The sequence below is a fragment of the Aquarana catesbeiana genome, linkage group LG04, assembly GCF_042186555.1.
Source record: "Aquarana catesbeiana isolate 2022-GZ linkage group LG04, ASM4218655v1, whole genome shotgun sequence".
Lineage (NCBI taxonomy): Eukaryota > Metazoa > Chordata > Amphibia > Anura > Ranidae > Aquarana > Aquarana catesbeiana.
In genome coordinates, this window is record NC_133327.1 from 485,652,386 (window position 1) to 485,672,138 (window position 19,753).

Below are 19,753 nucleotides of genomic sequence, written 5' to 3' on the forward strand. Positions count from 1 at the left end.
GGCGGGTGGTCAGGAAGCGGTTGATTCAATGTTGCACATACAGAATGTCATTGTTAAAGCAACACTTCGAGAGCTATTGCTGTTTATTAAGCTTATTATTTGTAAACATATTATTATTATTATTATATGTTCAACAGGCAACACACTGAAATATTAAGAAAAAGGCAAATCCCCCCTCCCCTGACCTGTAACATCTAAATACCAGAGTGCAGGGTTCGGGATTGCCCTATGCACAGAGTGCAGGTTCAGGAGCATGCTACAGAGTGCAGAGTTCAGGAGTGTGGTATGCACAGAGTGCAGGGTGCAAGAGCGTGCTACGCATAGGATGCAGGCTTCAGTACACACAGACTGAAGATTCAGCAGTGTGCTACATACAGAGTGCAATGTTCAGGAGTGCACTACAAAGTTCAGGGATGTCCTATGTACAGAGTTCAAAAGTGTGCTATATACAGAGTGCAGAGTTCAGGAGTGTGCTATGCACAGATTTCAGGGTTTAGAAGCACACAATGTACAGATTTCAGGGTTCAGGAGTTTGCTGCACACAGAGTGCAGAGTCCAAGAGGTTGCTATGTACAGAAATGCGCTATGCACAGTGCGCAGGGTTCAGAAGTGTGGTACAAAGTGCAGAGTTCAGGGATGTTCTACATACAGAGTGCAGGGTTCAAGTGTGCTACATAGTGAATGCAGAGTTCAGAAGTGCGCTATGCGCTAGTTCAGGGTTCAGGCATGTTCTATGCACATAGGGCAAAGTTTAGGAGCATGCTACATACACAATGCTGGTTTCAGGAGTTTTCTACATACAAAGTGCAGGGTTCAGAAGTGAGTTACGTATAGAGCACAGAACTCAGAAGTGTTCTGCATATAGCGCACGGTTTGGGAATGTGCAACATACAGAACGCAGAGTTCGGGAGTGTCCTACACACAGTAAGCAGGACTCTGGAATGCGTTAAGATGACAGGTTTTTAATCTAGCATCATAAGTGCACTATCACACACAAAAAAAAGGTCCATGGAAGTCTAAAGGGATGAACAGTACAGACGAGGCCCCATTGCAGGCTCACACATTTGCAGTGGGCTGCAGGTAAGTACTCATTTGTGACGTCGAGGTGGGAGCGTTTAGAGACGTTTTCTTTCTCGATCAAGGTTTCCATGTCTGCATCGGATTTCTTAGCTTCCGCAAAACCATACTTTACTCTTATAGCCGCTTGAAACCCCGCCTGTTTTCTGGTCAACTGGTATAGCCATGTGACCGTGACGTCACGTATGTCTGTACGTACTTCTTGCCTAGAGCTTACGGCTAGCTGTGTTTATGAACCTCGTGCAGAGTTTGCTGCTAGGTAGTCGTAGTTATGACATCTGAGGCGCCCCACGTGACAGGGGAGTCTGCAGGTGTGAGATTCTTCTGCACTGCTGGCCGAGGCATGGAGCGCTTTGTGGCGGATGAGGTGACTCGGAAAGTGTCGGCTGTAGAGGTGAGTGCGGGCAGGCGAGTTCTGATGCTGGCCCGAGAGCCTTTGGTAGGCGGACTATCCTGTTATGGCCCGTGCATAAATGAGCTTGTAGTTCCGTGTTAGGTATACCTGATTTTTCAAAGTGATTCTTGGGATATTAGCTTGAGAATAGCAATAATAATTTTGTAAAACTGCGTTCTGACCTATGTACCCGCTCCTGTCCTTATGTCAAGCTGCTGCATCTCAATCCGCATCAGTAGTCGACTTGCTGCGTGCAGCTCTGAGGTGGATGCACAGCAAAAAGCGGCTCAGCACCAAGGATAGGTCTCAGTGAGCCCATAAGGGTATTACATACATTTTTTTGTATGTGTATCAGACTTCATGAGTTTGTTTCCTAGGCTGGGCAAAGAGGAGAAGAGCAGCTGTATAGGAGGAAGGGTGTTCTTCACATTTAAAAACAAGTTTATTGTTTGTGTACAGGTGCTACCGTATTTCACCCGAAAATAACACCAGGTCTTATATTAATTTTTGGCAATAATATACACACTGGGGCTTGTTTTCAGAGGGTGTCTTATTTATTCATGTACAATCTACTTTTTTTTTCATATTTTGACATTAGAGTGAACACACTGCTCTCATTTGCCTGTTCCTTCTATCTCTCCCTCCCTACCTGTCAAGTCAGGAGTCTTTAGCATTAAGGAATCTTGTAATCCGCTCTTACAGTATTATATAATGTGTGTGTTTCTGTAACATTATTTAGCAAAAAAAAACATATTTACAGCACCTTGGGCACTCACGTGACCTACCGAAGCATTTCTTCCCTGCTCCAAGCACTGCAGAGGGAGGGGGCCTGAGATCCCCGCTGACATCGAGAGGAGCGGAGGTCACATGAGCTCTCAGTAGTGCTGTAAATAAGGTATTTTTTACAATGTTACAAAAACACGCACATTATATAATCTTTTAACAGAGCGTATTACAGGATTACTTAATGCTAAAGACTTCTGAGCTACTTTAACTAGGGCTTATTTTTGGGGTAGGGCTTATATTGCAACCATCCTGGAAAATCACGCTTGGTCTTATTTTGGGGAAATCGGGTACTAGTACTATGGGATCAAAAAATGCATGTGGGGAAAAAAAAATCCTGTACTTTTTTTGAGCATAGGGTTATGGGCGTCACGTGGAAAACTCCTTAGGACTCATTTACACTAGATGTAGTCAGGTGTGTGTTGTGTGTGTGCGTTTTTTTTTTTTTTTTTTTTTCCCAGAAGGAATGAGCCTGGGTCACACTATTGCAGTGCGTTTAAAAAAAAAAAAAAGTAGAGCATGCTGCATTTTTCCCGCACCATGAATGCAAGCACGCATAAATGTGTGCAAATGCAGTGCAACATAGTAATGAAAATACATTTTGAAATTAAAAAAAAAATTTAAAAAACTCACTAAAAATGTATACAATAGTATTGAAATCGTGTTCAAACATGAATGCAGAAACATACAGTGAAAGCAGAGGTTGTGCTTGAATAAATGCCAAAACACTTACCAGGGTTCTAACAGTCTGACTCCTGCAAGGTCCCTTGCTGATGGCACCATCTTCTCAGCTTCTTCTGGGTGCCAGTCTTTGGCCATCTTAAATGGCTGACACGGGATGATGTCACTCCTGTGCATGCGCAGGAGTGCAGTCCTCCTGACATATAGGCAGTACGGCAGAATGTAAACTGAAATGCGTATGTGCGGCTCAGTGTACATTCTACAGGGGGTTGCGAACAGGCTGGTAAGCATATTTTATTGTATGTCTCTTCTGCAATAAAGAGCTTGCCTATTTTCAGTTTGTTGTTTTCAACTTTAGGTCCCGGTGGGAGGTGCGTCGGCAGTAAAGCGCCGCTATTATTAGCGGCGCTTTGCCGTCATTTTATCGGCGGCATTCGGCCGCTAGCGGGGTGGTTTTACCCCCCGCTAGCGGCCGAGAAAGGGTTAAAAACCACTGCAAAGGCGCTTTGCCGGCGGTATTGCCGTGCTGCCCCATTGATTTCAATGGGCAGGAGCAGTGTATACACTGCTCCGAAGATGCTGCTAGCAGGACTTTTTTTTTCCCGTCCTGCTAGCGCACCGCTCCAGTGTGAAAGCCCCCCGGGCTTTCACACTGGAGACACAGCAGCAGCTGTTTCGGGTCAGTTTGCAGGCGCTATTTTTAGCGCATTCGCGCCTGCAAACCGCCCCAGTGTGAAAGGGGTTTAAGGACCAGTTCACACATGATTCACACAGGAATTGTCTGCATTCCTGTGCGACTGTGTGGTGCAATTTTTCCAACCTGTTTATTTGAATAAGGTAAAATTGCACTGGATTGCACAAAGTAGTGCATGCACTACTTGCACTACATGCACTACTTTTCAAAAAGCACACTACACCAAATCGCTGCATCACCATGTGATCGGTTGCAGGCAAACGGACTGTTTGCGATCTTCATTTGGGGTGTCATTAGAAATATATTGACACGAGCAGCTGAAAGCGCACACGGAGTGTGGTTTTCCTGCACCGCATTCTGGTATGAACGAGCGCCATCACTTTTTCAAAACAGTTGTATTCAAGGGATTTCATAAACGCTAACATTCACAGGTGCTTGTGCTCTCAACCAAAATGTCAAGCCGTCCAATAACTGGTGTCATTACATCACGTGTGGCACCATGGAAACTGCAGATCTAACAGAGGCTAAGATGCCAGCCTTCTTTGGCTGTAAAGTGTAGGAGGGTTATTTCCTCTTTAACCACTTCCCATCCAGGCCAATTCTGACATTTCTCTCCTACATGTAAAATTCATCCATTTTTTTGCTAGAAAATTACATAGAACCCCCAAACATTATATATATATATATATATTTTTCGTCTTTCAGGACAGCCACCATGAGATAGTCTCCTCCTCTTCCTCTAGGAAACACTGCGCCAGCCCATAAATTCTTACTTCCCCCTGCCAGACCTCAGTATTAGTGTTTCCTCCGGTGGGGAGACACTGTGCAAGGAGCCAGGCCATTCAGTCAGGGTGACTGCGGCTGTTTATATTTTTTGGAGCCTGTAATGGGAGCAGGGGTTTCCTAGGGCATAGGGGGGACTTACCCCTAGTTCTGTTGCCACCACTTCCTAGCCGAGTGCGGCTTCAGGTTGGGGGGACTCCCTATCGCAGCTACAGGGCTGCAGCAGGCAGGCGCTCACCTTCCCTGTATTCCATACAGACCGCTCTCTTTTTTTTCTTGTTTTTGGAACTAGGCGGGCCGGACGACGGGCGACGTCATTTCCGGCGGAAGGGCGAGTGCTTGCCTTTGACCCACGACTTCCGGTTCCGGGTCGCGGCGCTGATAGGGAAGCCAGGCACAGGCTGGAGACGAGTCTGGGACGCGCACAGGCAGCGTGGGACTCGGTAGTAGCAACCACCTGCAAGTCATGTCGGAAGCAGATGCTCAGCCAACGGACACTACCTCCAGCCTTCCTAAGGTAAGAGTGCCCTGGGGAAGAGTACTCTTTATCTAGGATTGTTCCTCCATGTATAGTTCCTGTCATGGGGGGGCAGACACCCTGGGTGGTCAGGGGAGGGAGGCTCAGATCCCCACATATTAAGGAGGGTCTTGTGCACTCCCAGGGTTGTATCCTTGTTTTTTTTTTGGAAAAAAAAAGTGACAAAATGTTTTTTTCTTTTCATGTATTTTAGAAAGCTACAGAGAAGTCTAGGTCTGCACATAGCTCTAAGAAGAGGTGTGCCTCTTGCAGGGACACTTTAGGGGAAACATGGACAAAGGTCTTGTGTAGGGAGTGCATAGACTCCCTTGTTAAGGAGAGGGACTCTGAACAGGAGTCAGGACTTGCAGCCTCGGTTAAAGAGTTTTCGTCCACCTTCTCTTCATTTAAAGCCTTATTTGAAAGGTTTCAGCCTCCCTTTAGTCCAGTCCCCCAGGATACAACCTCGCCTCAGGCTCAGGGCTCTGCTCCTGCCCAACCTGCAACTTCAGTTAGGGCAGTGGAAGCTCCAGGGCCTCTTCCGGAGTGGAACAAAGACAACCAGACAGTTCCTCCTCCGATTCCCAGGATGGTTCAGAGGGAGAGGACCTGGACGGGGAGTCCAGAAAGTCCTCCAGATATAAATTATCCCTGGAAGAGGTAGAGGACCTCTTAGGGGCTATTTATACAACCCTCGGTATTCAGGAAGACAGGAAACCCCTGACCCTTCATGACCAAATGTACAAGGGTTTAGGGGAACAAAGGAAGAAAGTTTTTCCAGTACATGAGGTACTGGTTGAAACTATTAAAAAGGAGTGGCAGGATCCCGAAAGGAAACCCTTTTTTTCTAGATCCTTAAAAAGGAGATTTCCATTCTCGGATGATCCTACATCTATCTGGAATAAAAGTCCCAAGTTAGATGCTGCCTTCTCCCAGGTTTCCAGACACACAGACCTGGCTTTTGAGGACATGGGGGCCCTGGTGGATGTCATGGATAAGAGAATAGACTCTCTTCTCAAAAAGACTTGGGATTCAACAATTGGTAATTTAAAACCTGAGTTGGCTGTCACAGTAGTGGCTCGCAATCTGGAGCACTGGCTCTCTAAGATTCAGGAGCATATTGAAGCTGGAACGGCAAAAGAAACCATTCTATCTTCTTTCCCTACGATTCTGCGGGGTATCGCCTACATAGCTGATGCCTCGGCAGAATCAGTCCGTATGTCGGCCAGATCAGCGGCTCTGGCCAATTCGGCCAGGAGAGCCCTCTGGCTAAAAACTTGGCCGGGCGATAGCGCCTCTAAGGCCAAGTTGTGCGGCATACCGTTAACGGGAGACCTTCTCTTCGGCCCAGGGTTAGAGACCGTCTTGGACCGCACAGCAGACAGGAAGAAATCCTTCCCAGTTAAGCGGAAAACCCCTACACAGACAAAGAAGGGGTTTCGTCCGCAAAAGCGTAAAGAAATTCCAAAACCGGAAGGGCAAAAGAAATTCTGGGGTCAGAAGAAGGGCAGGGGAGGGGCGATTTTTCGCCCTCCTGAACAGCCCCGTAAAAACCAATGACTCCCCAACCAGGGTGGGGGGAAGACTGGGGGCCTTCCTCCCACAGTGGGAAGCAATATCCCCCAATCGCTTTATCCTAGGGATTATAAGAAGGGGGTACCATATCGAATTCACAAATCCTCCTCCACGGAGATTTCTTGTCACGCACCTACCCAGGTGTACGGCAAAAGCCGAGGCTCTGTTGGAAGCATTAAGAGATCTGGTAGATCAAAATGTGGTTCTCAGAGTTCCAAAGACCGAGGAGGGAGAGGGTTTCTATTCACACATCTTCGTAGTGAAGAAACCCACAGGGAAATTCAGATTGATTCTGAATTTAAAGCCCCTGAACAGGTCAGTGACGTACAGGAGATTCCGTATGGAAACAATTTTCACAGTCAGAGCCCTGTTGCCCCGCAACTGCTTTATGGTATCTCTGGATCTAAGGGACGCGTATCTACACGTTCCTATTACAGAAGCCTCGCAGAGGTTTCTTCGGCTAGCGGTAAATGTAGGTGGAACAACGGTACATCTACAGTTTCAGGCGCTGCCTTTCGGGCTATCCTCCTCGCCCCGCATTTTCACCAAGGTCTTGGCGGAGGTGATGGCCTTTCTTCGACTCCAGGGAATATCAGTGATAGCATACCTGGACGACCTGCTCCTGTTTGCACCGTGTCCACTGCAGTTAGTCAGAGATCTAGAACTAACAAAGAGAGTTCTTACAGGTCTAGGGTGGCTAATGAACTTGGAGAAATCCAGTTTGATTCCCTCTCAGCGCATCACGTACCTAGGCTATCTGTTGGACTCAACGCTACTGAGAGTGTTTCTTCCAGCAGAAAAAGTACAAAAACTGGACAGGGCAGTGGCTGTTCTCCAGTGCAGCAGTCAGGTCTCCATAAGAGTTCTGATGTCGGTCCTGGGACTATTAACCGCTACCCTCCCAGCAGTGCAATGGGCAGGTCTGCACTTTCGTCCCTTGCAGTCCTTTGTCTTAAGGGTGTGGGATCACAGTCAGAAAGATCTGGACACCTTGGTACAGGTTCCACCCCAAGTAAAGAGATCCCTCTGGTGGTGGAGGAGGGTCTCAAACTTGTCGCAGGGTCGTCTGTGGTTCATCCTAGTTTCTCAGGTGGTAACCACAGACGCAAGCGGCAAGGGTTGGGGGGCGCATCTGGGTTCCCTTTTAGCACAGGGCACCTGGGAGGGCGACGAACTAAGAAGGCTGAGGGCAATCGGGCTAGCACTCAGGTTCTTCAAGGAGGAGCTACGGGGCCACCATGTTCAGGTGCGGTCGGACAACTCGTCCGCCGTGGCCTATGTAAACAAACAGGGCGGCACGAGAAGCGGAGTCCTGTCGGCCTTAGCATCAGACATTCTGAACTGGGCCGAGACTCACACTCTCTCACTCTCAGCAGTCTTCCTGAGAGGAGAAAAGAATGTGATAGCAGATTTTCTCAGCCGAACCAAACTGAGAGAGGGCGATTGGATCCTCCACCAGGAGGTTTTCAATCTCATTTCAGAGAAATGGGGTCCTCCAGAAGTAGATCTGTTCGCGTCAAGAAGCAACGCGAAAGCCCCTTGTATTTTCTCCCTAAACAGAGCGGAGGGAGCGCGAGGGGTCGACGCATTGATCCAGGACTGGCATTTCAGAATCTGCTATGCCTTCCCGCCCCCAGCATTATTACCGGCAGTTCTCAGGAAGTTCCAGATGGAAAACACGTCCCTGATTCTAGTAGCACCACATTGGCCAAAGAGGGCTTGGTTCTCAGTACTCAAGCAACTAGCGGTCGAACCTCCCTTATTCCTGCCACCTCGAGAGGATCTCCTCTCACAGGGCCCAGTCCTCTGTCCACAGGTTCACCAATGGCAGTTAGCGGCCTGGCTACTGAGGAGGGTATGCTAAGAGCTAGGGGTTTTTCTGAGAAATTAATCTCCACCCTCCTCAACAGCAGGAAGAAGGAAACACGCCAGATTTATAAAAAGGTCTGGGTACGTTTCAATGAATGGTGTGCAGAAGGCTCCTTTGCGGTACACAGTCCCACAACGGTGTTGGAATTCCTTCAGTGCGGGGCAGATAGGGGTTTATCCATAAGTACCCTTAAAGGTCAGGTATCAGCACTCAGTGCTTATTTAGAAAAGCATCTGGCCACCAACCCTTGGGTGGTCAGATTCTTTAAGGCTCTGTCTAGACAAAGACCGGTCCAGGGCCCTCCCTTTCCCAAGTGGGACCTATCTTTAGTTTTACAGGGCCTGACGGGAACCCCCTTTGAACCTTTAGAGGAATGTCAACTAAAGGATCTTACGTTAAAAACAGTTTTTTTGGTAGCAGTGACAACTGCCAGGAGAGTCAGCGAGATTGAGGCCTTATCTGTTAGACCTCCTTTTTGCGTTATTTTTCCAGATCGGATCATCTTCAAGACTGATCCAGCATTTTTACCTAAGGTTGCTTCCGGTTTTCACAGAAGTCAGGAGGTAGTTCTACCCTCATTTTGTCCCAACCCCTCGGGGGAAAGGGAATTAAAATTTCATTCGTTGGACGTAAGGAGATGTATCCTTCAGTACCTAGAGCTGACCAAGAGGTTTAGAAAGTCAGACTCTTTATTTATTTTGTTTTCTGGGGCCAGAAAAGGATGCAAAGCGTCTCGACGCACTATTGCCAGATGGCTCAGAGTAGCCATTGGCCAGGCCTATACATTAGTAGGGAAAGAAATCCCAATGGGTATAAGGGCACACTCTACTAGAGCTATGGCAGCTTCTCAGGCAGAGAAGGCTGGAGCGACACCAGAGCAGATATGCAGGGCTGCAACATGGTCCAGTTATTCCACTTTCGTTAAGCACTACAGAGTGGACCTGGTGTCGGCTAGTGAGCAAGCCTTTGGGCGAAAGGTGTTGCAAGCTGTAGTCCCACCCTAACTGGTAAGTGCTCGTTCATCCTCTCATGGTGGCTGTCCTGAAAGACGAAAGGGGAAAATTAAAGTTACGTACCGGTAACGTCTTTTCCAGTAGTCTTTCAGGACAGCCCTAGTTACCCACCCGAAATTTTGGGGTGTCTTATAAAAGACCAGAACGCAGCATGATAATGATATGGAATAGTATGTTATTAATGTGTTCTTGTGTCTCCCCAGCTGACCGGTGGTAATCTTGGAATATACTGAGGTCTGGCAGGGGGAAGTAAGAATTTATGGGCTGGCGCAGTGTTTCCTAGAGGAAGAGGAGGAGACTATCTCATGGTGGCTGTCCTGAAAGACTACTGGAAAAGACGTTACCGGTACGTAACTTTAATTTTTTAGCAAAGACCCTAGAGAATACAATGGCAGTCGTTGCAACTTTTTATCTCTTTGCGCAGAAATTTTTCGAACACGCTTTTTTTTGGAAAAAAAAAGTTTTATGCTTAAGAAAAAAACAAAACAAAGTTAGCTCAAATTTTTTTTGCTTAATGTCAAAGTTGAAGTTACACCGAGTAAATAGATACCCAACATGCCACACTTCAAAATTGCACACGCTTGTGGAATGGCGCCAAACTTCGGTACGTAAAAATCCCCATAGGTGACGCTTTAAAATTTTTTACTGGTTACATGTTTTGAGTTACAGAGGAGGTCTAGAATTATTGCTCTCGCACTAATGTTCGCGGCTGTTTTCATATGTGGGCGGGACTTATGTATGCGTTCACTTCTGCGTGCGAGCACACAGGGACAGGGGTGCTTTAATTTTTTTTTTTTTTAGTTTGACACTTTAAAAAAAAAAAAATTTTTTTGATCACTTTTTTTTTCCTATTACAAGGAATATAAACATCCCTTGTAATAGGAATGTGGCATGATCGGTCCTCTTTACAGTGAGATATGGGGTCAATAAGACCCCACATCTCACCTCTAGGCTGGGAAGCCTGAAATAATATTTTATTTATTTATTTTTTTTTTTAAAGATCACAGCTTCCCAGCCGAGGTGCCGTCATTGGCATGCAGAGGCCGGGCGTGATGTCATAACGATCATGTCCGAACGATCATAGAGACTCCGGCGACCATCTGGTCCGCTGGAAATCTCTATGATCACCATCCGGGGCCGGCGGATCCTGTCTCCGACTCACCGATGGAATCGGTGAGTCGGTAGAAGCACTGGAGGGCGGCGGGAGGGGTGGGGGCGTCTCCTCTCGCTGCCCGTAAGAATGATCAAAGGGTGGAACAGCAGCTATGATCTTTCTTATGGTGTTGGACAATCGCCGGCACTAAAAGATGATATCTGAATGATGTCTGTAGCTGCAGGCATCATTCAGATATACCCCCACAAAGTCAAGGACGTCCCTGGACGTACCTTGGGTGGGAAGTGGTTAGAGAGGAAGTAAACTTCCTTTACTGACTTACCTATAGCTAAGCCTATAATGAGGCTTAGCTATAAGTAGTGTAAATATCTCCTAAATGTGCACTGTTTAGGAGATATTTACATTACATGCAGCCAGTGACATCACTGTAGCATGCACTCTGAAGGAACGGCCACCCGTGCCATTTCTTCAGAGCCCTGTGCCATGAACGGCGGCTTTGGCCAGTCGCAGGGCTGGAGCCCTCAAAACCAGAAGCAAGAGGGGTGAAGATGGAAGCCCCTGCAGTGCTGACATTGCAGCACTGGAACAGGTTAGTTTTAAATTAAGTTTCACATAATGTGCTAGTATGGGGTGCATACTGACACATTATGATTTTACCTTGCAGGGGTAGAAAAAAAAAAAACGTCCCACAGTAACAGTATACAAACGCTTTTAAAGGCTAACTCCACTTTCGTGGAGAGAAAAAAATAACAAAGAAAATAATATAGCATATACAATTGTCACACAAGTCATATTGTAATTGAATGTTATTAAAATGTAACTTTCTCGAATCGTCTTCCAGGGCAGCATCTGAGAGATAGGCTCCTCCTCCCTGAAACAGGAAACACATTAGTCCACCATTATAAATTTCACAGTCTTACCTGCGTGCCTCAGTTGTTTGTGTTTCCTCCAGACCCACAGGAGCTGCAAAAGAAACGTTTGTTATTTTACTTCAGTCTCTGTGCTAGTTGCAGGAGACCCCCTGCCAGCATCCCATCCAGCCCGGTGGGCCTTGGGAGGGCGAGCAGGGGCAGCATATTTGAGCAGTATTGCCATGCCGCTGCTCAAGGGACCTGCTGCAGTTTTTTCACCAGGGAACTCCATGTGCAAACTCTGGCAACATACTCCCAGACATGAAGAGTGTACAGTGGTGTGGGTGCATGGATGCCTTACCCCCTGATTACAGCCGCTACCGCGCCAGACGGGTAGGTGCCTCACGGCTTATTTTTTGTTTCTCTCCTACCCCTGTAATGTCCGCCCGCCTGATTGCCGGTGCTTTCGCTGCGATCGGCGTCCTCTACACACCGCAGAACAAGCCTCTCCTCATGGAGGCTCGGTGGGGTGTACCAAGATGGCTCCGGAGACACTTCCGGGTTAGCGGCCATTTTCCTGGAGCCTGCTTCCAGGGATACAAAATGGGCTACGGTTACATCACTTCCGGGGGCGAGAATTTTAAAATTAAAAAAAAAAAAAAAAAATGGATTTTTAATAATAGCAAACATATCAATATACATGCATACTGCAGCAGAGTCCCCCTCCCTATTGGACCCAGAAAGGAGGATACCAATTGCAGCGGCATGTGCAGGTATATCCACCAACCTGCACAGGGTCAGCTGGGGGCGGGGCCGGAGCTTAAGCAGGAAGCAGTTAAAAAGGCCCCTCTAAGCAGAGGATCCTGGTGGCTGACCATGTCTGACGCTTCTCCACCCTGCCCTGCAGTTCCTGCAAGCCAGGACAGCTCCAAGGTAAGTTAGAATACTCCAGAGTCACCTCCTGTCTTAACCTTACTGTAAAACTGCCTACTTACAGGCAGCCTTTACCCGCCTACCTCACGGGGACCTTTTTTGCACTTGATTTCAGGCAAAGACCCCTGAGGAAAGGGAAGGGGAAAGCAACAAAACATGTGCTTCGTGCAGCCACCAGTTTTCCCCAGAATGGGGAAAAAACCCCTATATCAAAAATGTATAGACAAAATGGTGGCCAAAGAATCGCAAGGGTATCTGAAAGATCTGCTCAGCTCTTTCAAGAAACTAATACAGAGCACCATGGCGATTAAAAAGTTAGAAGCGCCATCTAGCGTCAGTGAGACCAATACCCTGTCTACCACCGGATATGCGTTCATTCAGGTAACAGGGAACAGACAGAACAAGAAGAGGATTCAGATGAATCCGAATCGGAGAATGAACTTTGCTCAGACTCCGACGAGGAAGATGCGGTTTCAGAGGGCAACTTTATTTCTGTCAGAGGATACGAATAGCCTTCTAAATGCCATAGCGGACACGCTAGGTATTAAAGAACATAAATCCGCAGAACTCACAATACGTGACAAGATGTATAAAGAGCTACAACCCAGGAAGCCTAGAACATTCCCCACCAAACTCTTAAAGATATCTTTAAAAAAGAGTAGGAAAACCCAAGATCCAGAGAAAAAACTCTTCATGCCAGCCACAGTCAAACGCAGACCCATTTGCAGAGACAGACACCAAAACCTGGGCTAAATGCCCCAAAGTGGATGCTTCTCTGGCAAAAGTCACAAATGACTTGGCCTTTGACGACGCGGGTACCTTAAGCGACCCCGTGGAAATCCGGCAATAGCTTCCACCTGCACAGCCCGGACTTTATCAATCTGGCTAACCCAGCTTCAAGAACTTCTGGAGAGTGACACACCTAGGGAACATCCTTCCACGGGAGACATTTATGGCGACAATAGACCTACAGGATGCTTATCTACATGTCCTCATAAAGGAGGGTCATCAGAAATTCCTGAGGTTCGCAGTACAAGGGCCAGCAACTACGCTGCACCCACGATACACAGCTCTCCTTTTCGGCATCTCCTCTGCACCAAAAATCTTCTCCAGGATAATGGCAGAAGCGTTAAAAGGTCTAAGACAACAAGGTATTGGCATAATACCATATTTAGACGATTTACTGTTTCTTGCGGACTCAGCAGAGGCCCTAGAGAACAACCTGTGCACAAGTATCTCCTATCTGCAAAACTGGGGATGGATAATAAACGCAGAAAAGTCACAGATGACCCCAAGCCAGTGAGTGGTATATCTGGGCTATATACTAGACTCCAGACTAAGGAAAACCTTCCTAACGGAAGAAAAGAACGAAAAAATCACACAGGCAGTAACCTTCCTAATAAGGACCAACCATAACAATCAGACAAGGTATGGCCGTACTAGGACGAATGACGTCTTCTATTCCAGCTATCACCTGGGCACAGATTCACATGAGACCTCTACAGAACTACATTCTGTCCCAGTGGGATGGCAGCCGAGTCCCTAGACATGTCCATTCCTATTCCAACCACAGTCAATCTAACACTAAAATGGTGGCTCAATCTACTTCGATACATCGAAGGGCGCAAATGGGCCCAGTCCGAGCCAATCGGGATCACCATCGATGCCAATGCCCTAAGCTGGGGGGCACACTTGGAGGGCCTCTGCTCACAGGGAAAATGGACCTCCAAATGGTCCCAAGCCTCCTCAAGCATTAGAGAGCTAAAAGCTGTGGAGGAAGCATTAAAAGCGTTCAAACCAGCAATACAGGGGAGAAACGTAAAGTTACAATCGGACGATGTCATGACTGTGGTATACCTAAACAGGCAAGGTGGGACAAAGTCCCGAAGCTTGATGAAGCTGACTGAGAAAATCCTACTATGGGCAGAATCAAACAAAGTCAATATCAGGTATCTATCTGAAAGGAACAGACAATGCGCTGGCAAACTTCCTGACCTGGAAGACCATAAAACAGACGGAGTGGTCTCTGAACCAAGAGACCTTCGCACAAATCACTCAAAAGTGGGGAGTACCCGAGGTAGAGCTATTCGCCTCCAAAGCGAATGCAAAATCACCAACATTCTTCTCTCTGGACCCCACAGATGGCAACAGCGGAGTAGACGCCTTCAACCAGAGCTGGGGATGGCAACTATGCTATGCTTTCCCTCCAACTGTCACAATACCAAGGGTGATTCAAAAATTAAAAGGCAGAGAGAGCAATGGTGATACTAATAGCACCGCACTGGCCACAAAGGGCATGGTTCAGCCACTTGAAAAACCTCAGCATCCAGCCTCAGCTGACACTGACGGACCGGCCAGATCTCCTATCACAGGGCCCAGTCAACCACCCGAACCACAGAATCCTAAAGCTTTCGGCCTGGGTACTGAAGGGGTGAGACTTCAGAACAAAGGTATGTCAGACAATGGGATCAATACCATCCTAAACAGCAGGAAGCCCGTAACTAGGGCAATCTACGACAAAGTGAGGAAAAAGTTTGTCTCCTGGAACAGAAACAAACCGTATTCCAAAAGAGGAATAATCCTGGATTTTCTACAAGATGGAGCAGACAAAAATATTTCCCCAAGTACGCTGAAGGTACATGTTGCAGCACTCTCATCGTTCATGGACACAAGACTAGCAGAGGACCCGCTGATAAAGCGATTCCTGATGTCACTCAAAAGAGCTAGACCAGCCTAAATGAATACAACTCCAACTTGGGACATGCCCACAGTACTTAGAGGATTTCTTTCCCCTCCATTTGAACCGATGGAAGATAGCTCAGACAAAAACCTCACCCTAAAGACTGTACTTCTTGTGGCCCTAGTATCACTCAGAAGAGTGAGCGAAATCCAAGCACTATCTATAATGGAACCGAAACAAAAAGAAGACAAGGGCGCACCAGCCTTGTGCATTAACTTTTAAAACATTTATTAAATAAAAATAATAAAAGAAGTGACTCACAAGCGTTTGGTGGAGGAGGCACAACATAAAATCGCACCAGTAGACAATCTGCGATTTGGGATGAGCGAAACCTTCCAGGGGTCGCGGAGGAACACACAGACGTTGCAATCCGCTAACGCGTTTCGAGGGGAGAGTCCCCTCTTCCTCAGAGCTATGCAGTGCAACCTCCGGAGCACGAGAAGTTGAACCCTCAGCCATGCACTATGTCGACAAAGAAGTCAAGGAAAAGGGAAGAGGAACTAGAAGAGGCGGAAGAGGTGGCAAGAGACACAAAAAGAGGCAGAGTATAAATCACACTCTTGAAACTATTAGGATCTTTAATTTATCCAGTTCCGTGTTTACGGACACGGACCTGGATCTACTTAGAAAAGGTCTGAACTATGCCCCTCCCAGTGTCCCCAATCTTTTTGAACTATTTGTTGATCTCAACAAATATGTGCGTAAACTTACCTTGCAGCGGTATTACATAATAAAAGATACTGGTAAATCCTCAGGAATTATCAGTAATGCGGAACCACCGTCTACCCCGCTCTCGGACAAGAGCCTTGACGATGACTCTGCCCTGAATATTCTAGAGGAGCTCTACATAGAGACAGAACATAGCGATACACCATCCTCTTCTTATGAACCCCCTAGTGATACAGCGATAGTTCACACCTCTTTCGCCCCCAAATCCTCCTTCTACCCTATTGGGCTAAGGGGAAATACATCTCGACATTTTATGATGTGGTTTTTGAATCCTTTAAAAAGAGGTTTCATCATGCTAACAAAAAAGGGAACAAGTTCAATAAGCATCTTGACCCCCTAGGGCTATCTATCACTAGCCTCAGGCAGAATCAAGATGTCATCATCAGGAAAGCCGATAAAGGTGGGAGTCTAGTGATACAAAACAGGGAAGACTATGTAGCCGAAGCAATGAGGTTATTGGGGGATACAGACACTTACACTAAATTGAAAAGTGACCCTGTTGTAGAGTATACGAAAGACCTAAAATCACTTTTGGATCAGGCAGTATTAAATATGGTTTTAACCAAAAATGAGTTTCAGTTTCTCTACAACAGACATGCCCTAACCCCACATTTTTACCACATCCCGAAGGTACATAAAAGCGAAGTGAACCCCCCTGGTAGACCCATCATTGCGGGTATTGACAGCATCACCAGCAATGTAGGGTGCTACATTGATCATTTTTTGCAGCGAATAGTTACGAATCTTCCATCCTTCGTGAGGGACTCGAGCCATATGTTGGATATCTTATCACACTACGTATGGCAGCCTAGATATAGGTGGCTCTCCCTAGATGTAGCCTCGCACTACACGTCGATTGATCATGTCTATGGCCTTAGAGCAGTGAATCACTATTTGTCCAAGGAAGGTGGTCTTAACTCTGTACAGGCTAAGTTTATACTTGATTGTGTTGAATTTTCCCTTTAAACACAATCATTTCTCCTTCCTCGGGGAACATTATTTGCAGATTAGGGGTACCACGATGGGGGCCAGGTTCGCTCCCAGTTATGCTAACATCTTCATGGGGTATTGGGAACAATAACCCCTTTGGAGCGAACCTGGTCCTCTTCGCTAGATATATAGACGATATCCTCATTATTTGGGATGGATCTGACCAGGAGCTAGGACAATTCCTTGAGCACTGTAGGAGCAATCCGTTTGGGATCGAGTTCACGCATGTCATCAGCAGTGACAATCTCGTTTTTTTAGATCTGGAGCTCAGGAATGGCCTTGATGGGAAAATTATTTCTAAAACACACTTTAAACCGAGCAGTGGTAATTCTTTTTTACATGCTGAGCGCAACCATCATCCCAGATGGATCAAGAACGTCCCATATGGTCAGTTTTGTCGCCTTAAGCGCACCTGCACAACGATAAGCGACTATCTAGAACAGAGTAAGATCCTCCGAAATAAATTTATTGATAAAGGATACGATCTCACCCTAATTGACACGGCCTGCAATAAATATGCCCATTCATATGAGGAGCCCTTGGTACATGATTCACAGTCTACCCCTGCGAGTGATGAGGTCACTATACAGACTCGGTTCTCCACCCAATATACCAACAGAGCTTTCGAGATACAAAGTATTTTACGGAAGAACTGGAGTATCCTCAAACACGATCCTATTCTGAGTAAACACCTTCCTGATGGACCTAATATAGTCTATAGAAAACCTCGTGACCTAAGAAGCCTGATAGCCCCCAGCATGGTGAAGAAACCTTTAAATAAGTCCATCAATGTCTGGTCGACTATTTTCGATCAGAAAGGCAGTTATAAGTGTAGCGTCAGGCACTGCGGCACCTGTCAGTATATGTGGCACAGGAAAAAGTCTGTCACTGGTATAGATGGCAGAACTCACCATCTGAAGCAATTTATCAACTGCGGCACTGACCATGTAGTTTATGGCATTATTTGTCCATGTGGGCGCCTCTATGTTGGCCGCACCTCTCGCCCCTTGAGAGTGCGCATTGGCGAGCACAAATGTGACATTATCAACACACGAGTTAAATATCCTGTCCCTCGGCACTTTCAAGATGTTCACCATGGAGACCCCATGGGTATGAAAGTGTTTGGGATCGAGTCCATCAGGGGTGATATCGACAGAGGTAGAAGACACCAGAGACTCTGCAGACGTGAGGCCTACTGGATTTTCACCATAGGTAGCATGACCCCTGGGGGGTTGAATGAGGATCCTGAGGTCCACAAAATTGTTTGACCATGTAGAATTTGGTGGATATGCATCTGCTTTCCCCCTTCCCAAAACAAACACCCCCCCCCGTGGTTCCGCTTATTCACGTTTTTTATTCATGCACGCATTTACACTGTCCCTAACATATAGGACATTGTCAGTGCACTTCCCGAATCATTTTATGTAGCTAATTTTCTGTTTTGATCACCAGTGGATCATTAATAATTTCATACCAATATAGTGTTTTATTTGAGACCCCATTTATGACAATTGTCTAGTGGTTTAGTATAGATATTGTTTGTTTGTACAGTCATTGATGCAACCATTTTTTGTATATAGCGACTTAAGATGTAACATTTACCGTTTTGTATCATTATTATATATTATGTATGATATAGCAGTCGCAATAGGTTGTTGCATGTGCATACCCCTCTCGGCGTGAACCTCACTTGTATTTTTATTCATTTCATTCAATGCATTTTATTTTATTTCACTACTAGTACCATCATTATCAAGGGAGCTGATTTGTAGTTGAATAGTGGCATGCGAGTCTGGGGGCACCCATATGCGTATAGAAACTGCATGTACAGCGTGCTGGTCGCGCTGGTGGTTGGATGATCTATCATCTATTATAACAATTTTTACTACTCTTTTTGCTAGCGTTTATAATATTTTCCCCTATTATTTTTTTTTTTTTTTTTTTTTACACCTCTATAAGCTATGCCCCTGTAGTAGTATCACCAACCGCATTACCAGATAAAAAACACACACACACACTGCCATTACTAATGACTTCAACATCCCTATTTCCTTTATTACTATATAGTTCACACATCATTCAGTGGTATTTGTACTTTTATTGCCAGTGTAATTATTGTTCTATCATTGCTTGGCACACTGGAATTGTGTGGTGGCAATTTGTGCCTGGTTTATGGTTTGTGAGACGGTTGGTCGCTCTGTCAGACGCCAGGATGTCTCTGGTGGCTCTCCGCGTACCAGTCCCGCCCCTAGCTGCACGTCACTAGGCTGCCCCACGCCGCCCGCACAGCCAATGTACTGTGCGTCATACGGAGGGGGAGATGTCAACCCCGCCTCCCTCCTACAGCGTGGCACAGAGACTCCACCTCTTCCCCCTGCAGCTTGGAACGCAAGCGCATCGGCGTGCGTTCCTCTCAACCATAGACATGCTGCAGCTACCGGCCTGCAGTGTAGTGGATGTGTAGGCACTCCACAGGCACCCACAACCACAATGCCAGTGTAAGTACATACACACGTCCACCCACTGTGCATATGCTGAGTCTTGATGAGTGAGGTCTTGTGGCGATTTTCATCCACTATGATTTGTAATGTCTATTGCAGTATACATCTGGCAGTGGGAGTGGTAACATTGTTTTTGAGTGAGTCTTTGAGGTGGCGATTCTCATCCACTATTACTTGCAATGTCTACTGCGATGTACATCTGGCAGTGTGACTGGTAGCATTTACTGTGATTTATATAATATATATTTTATATTTGGTGCTCCTTAGACATCGCATGTCGCCGTTCAGCTTGTATGCACTGTACGCAGCAGTTCACTTCGTATTAATTCATCTATCAATTGATTATTATTGGTCCTTTGTGTATGTACGTGTGTATATGCATGCACGTGTATGTATGCTGTATGCACGTATCTACATATGCCCTTATACGTATATGGCATGCCGGATTAGAGGACTGAGGAGGGAGGGGGAGGAGCCCCACACCCCACCCCTGTCCTATTGGCTTGCA

At 46.5% G+C, this 19,753-nt stretch overlaps 1 protein-coding gene across 6 annotated transcripts in view; it reads left to right on the plus strand.

Annotated features, from left to right (window-relative positions):
* The first annotated feature begins 1,229 nt into the window (after positions 1-1,229).
* THUMPD2 (THUMP domain 2 tRNA and snRNA guanosine methyltransferase) overlaps positions 1,230-19,753 on the plus strand; it is a 571,516-nt gene continuing 552,992 nt past the window's right edge. For all 6 annotated transcript variants that reach the window (XM_073627644.1, XM_073627643.1, XM_073627645.1 and 3 more), the window contains exon 1: positions 1,230-1,471. The gene's annotated coding sequence lies outside the window, so the exon portion shown is untranslated. The remainder of the gene's footprint in view (positions 1,472-19,753) is intronic.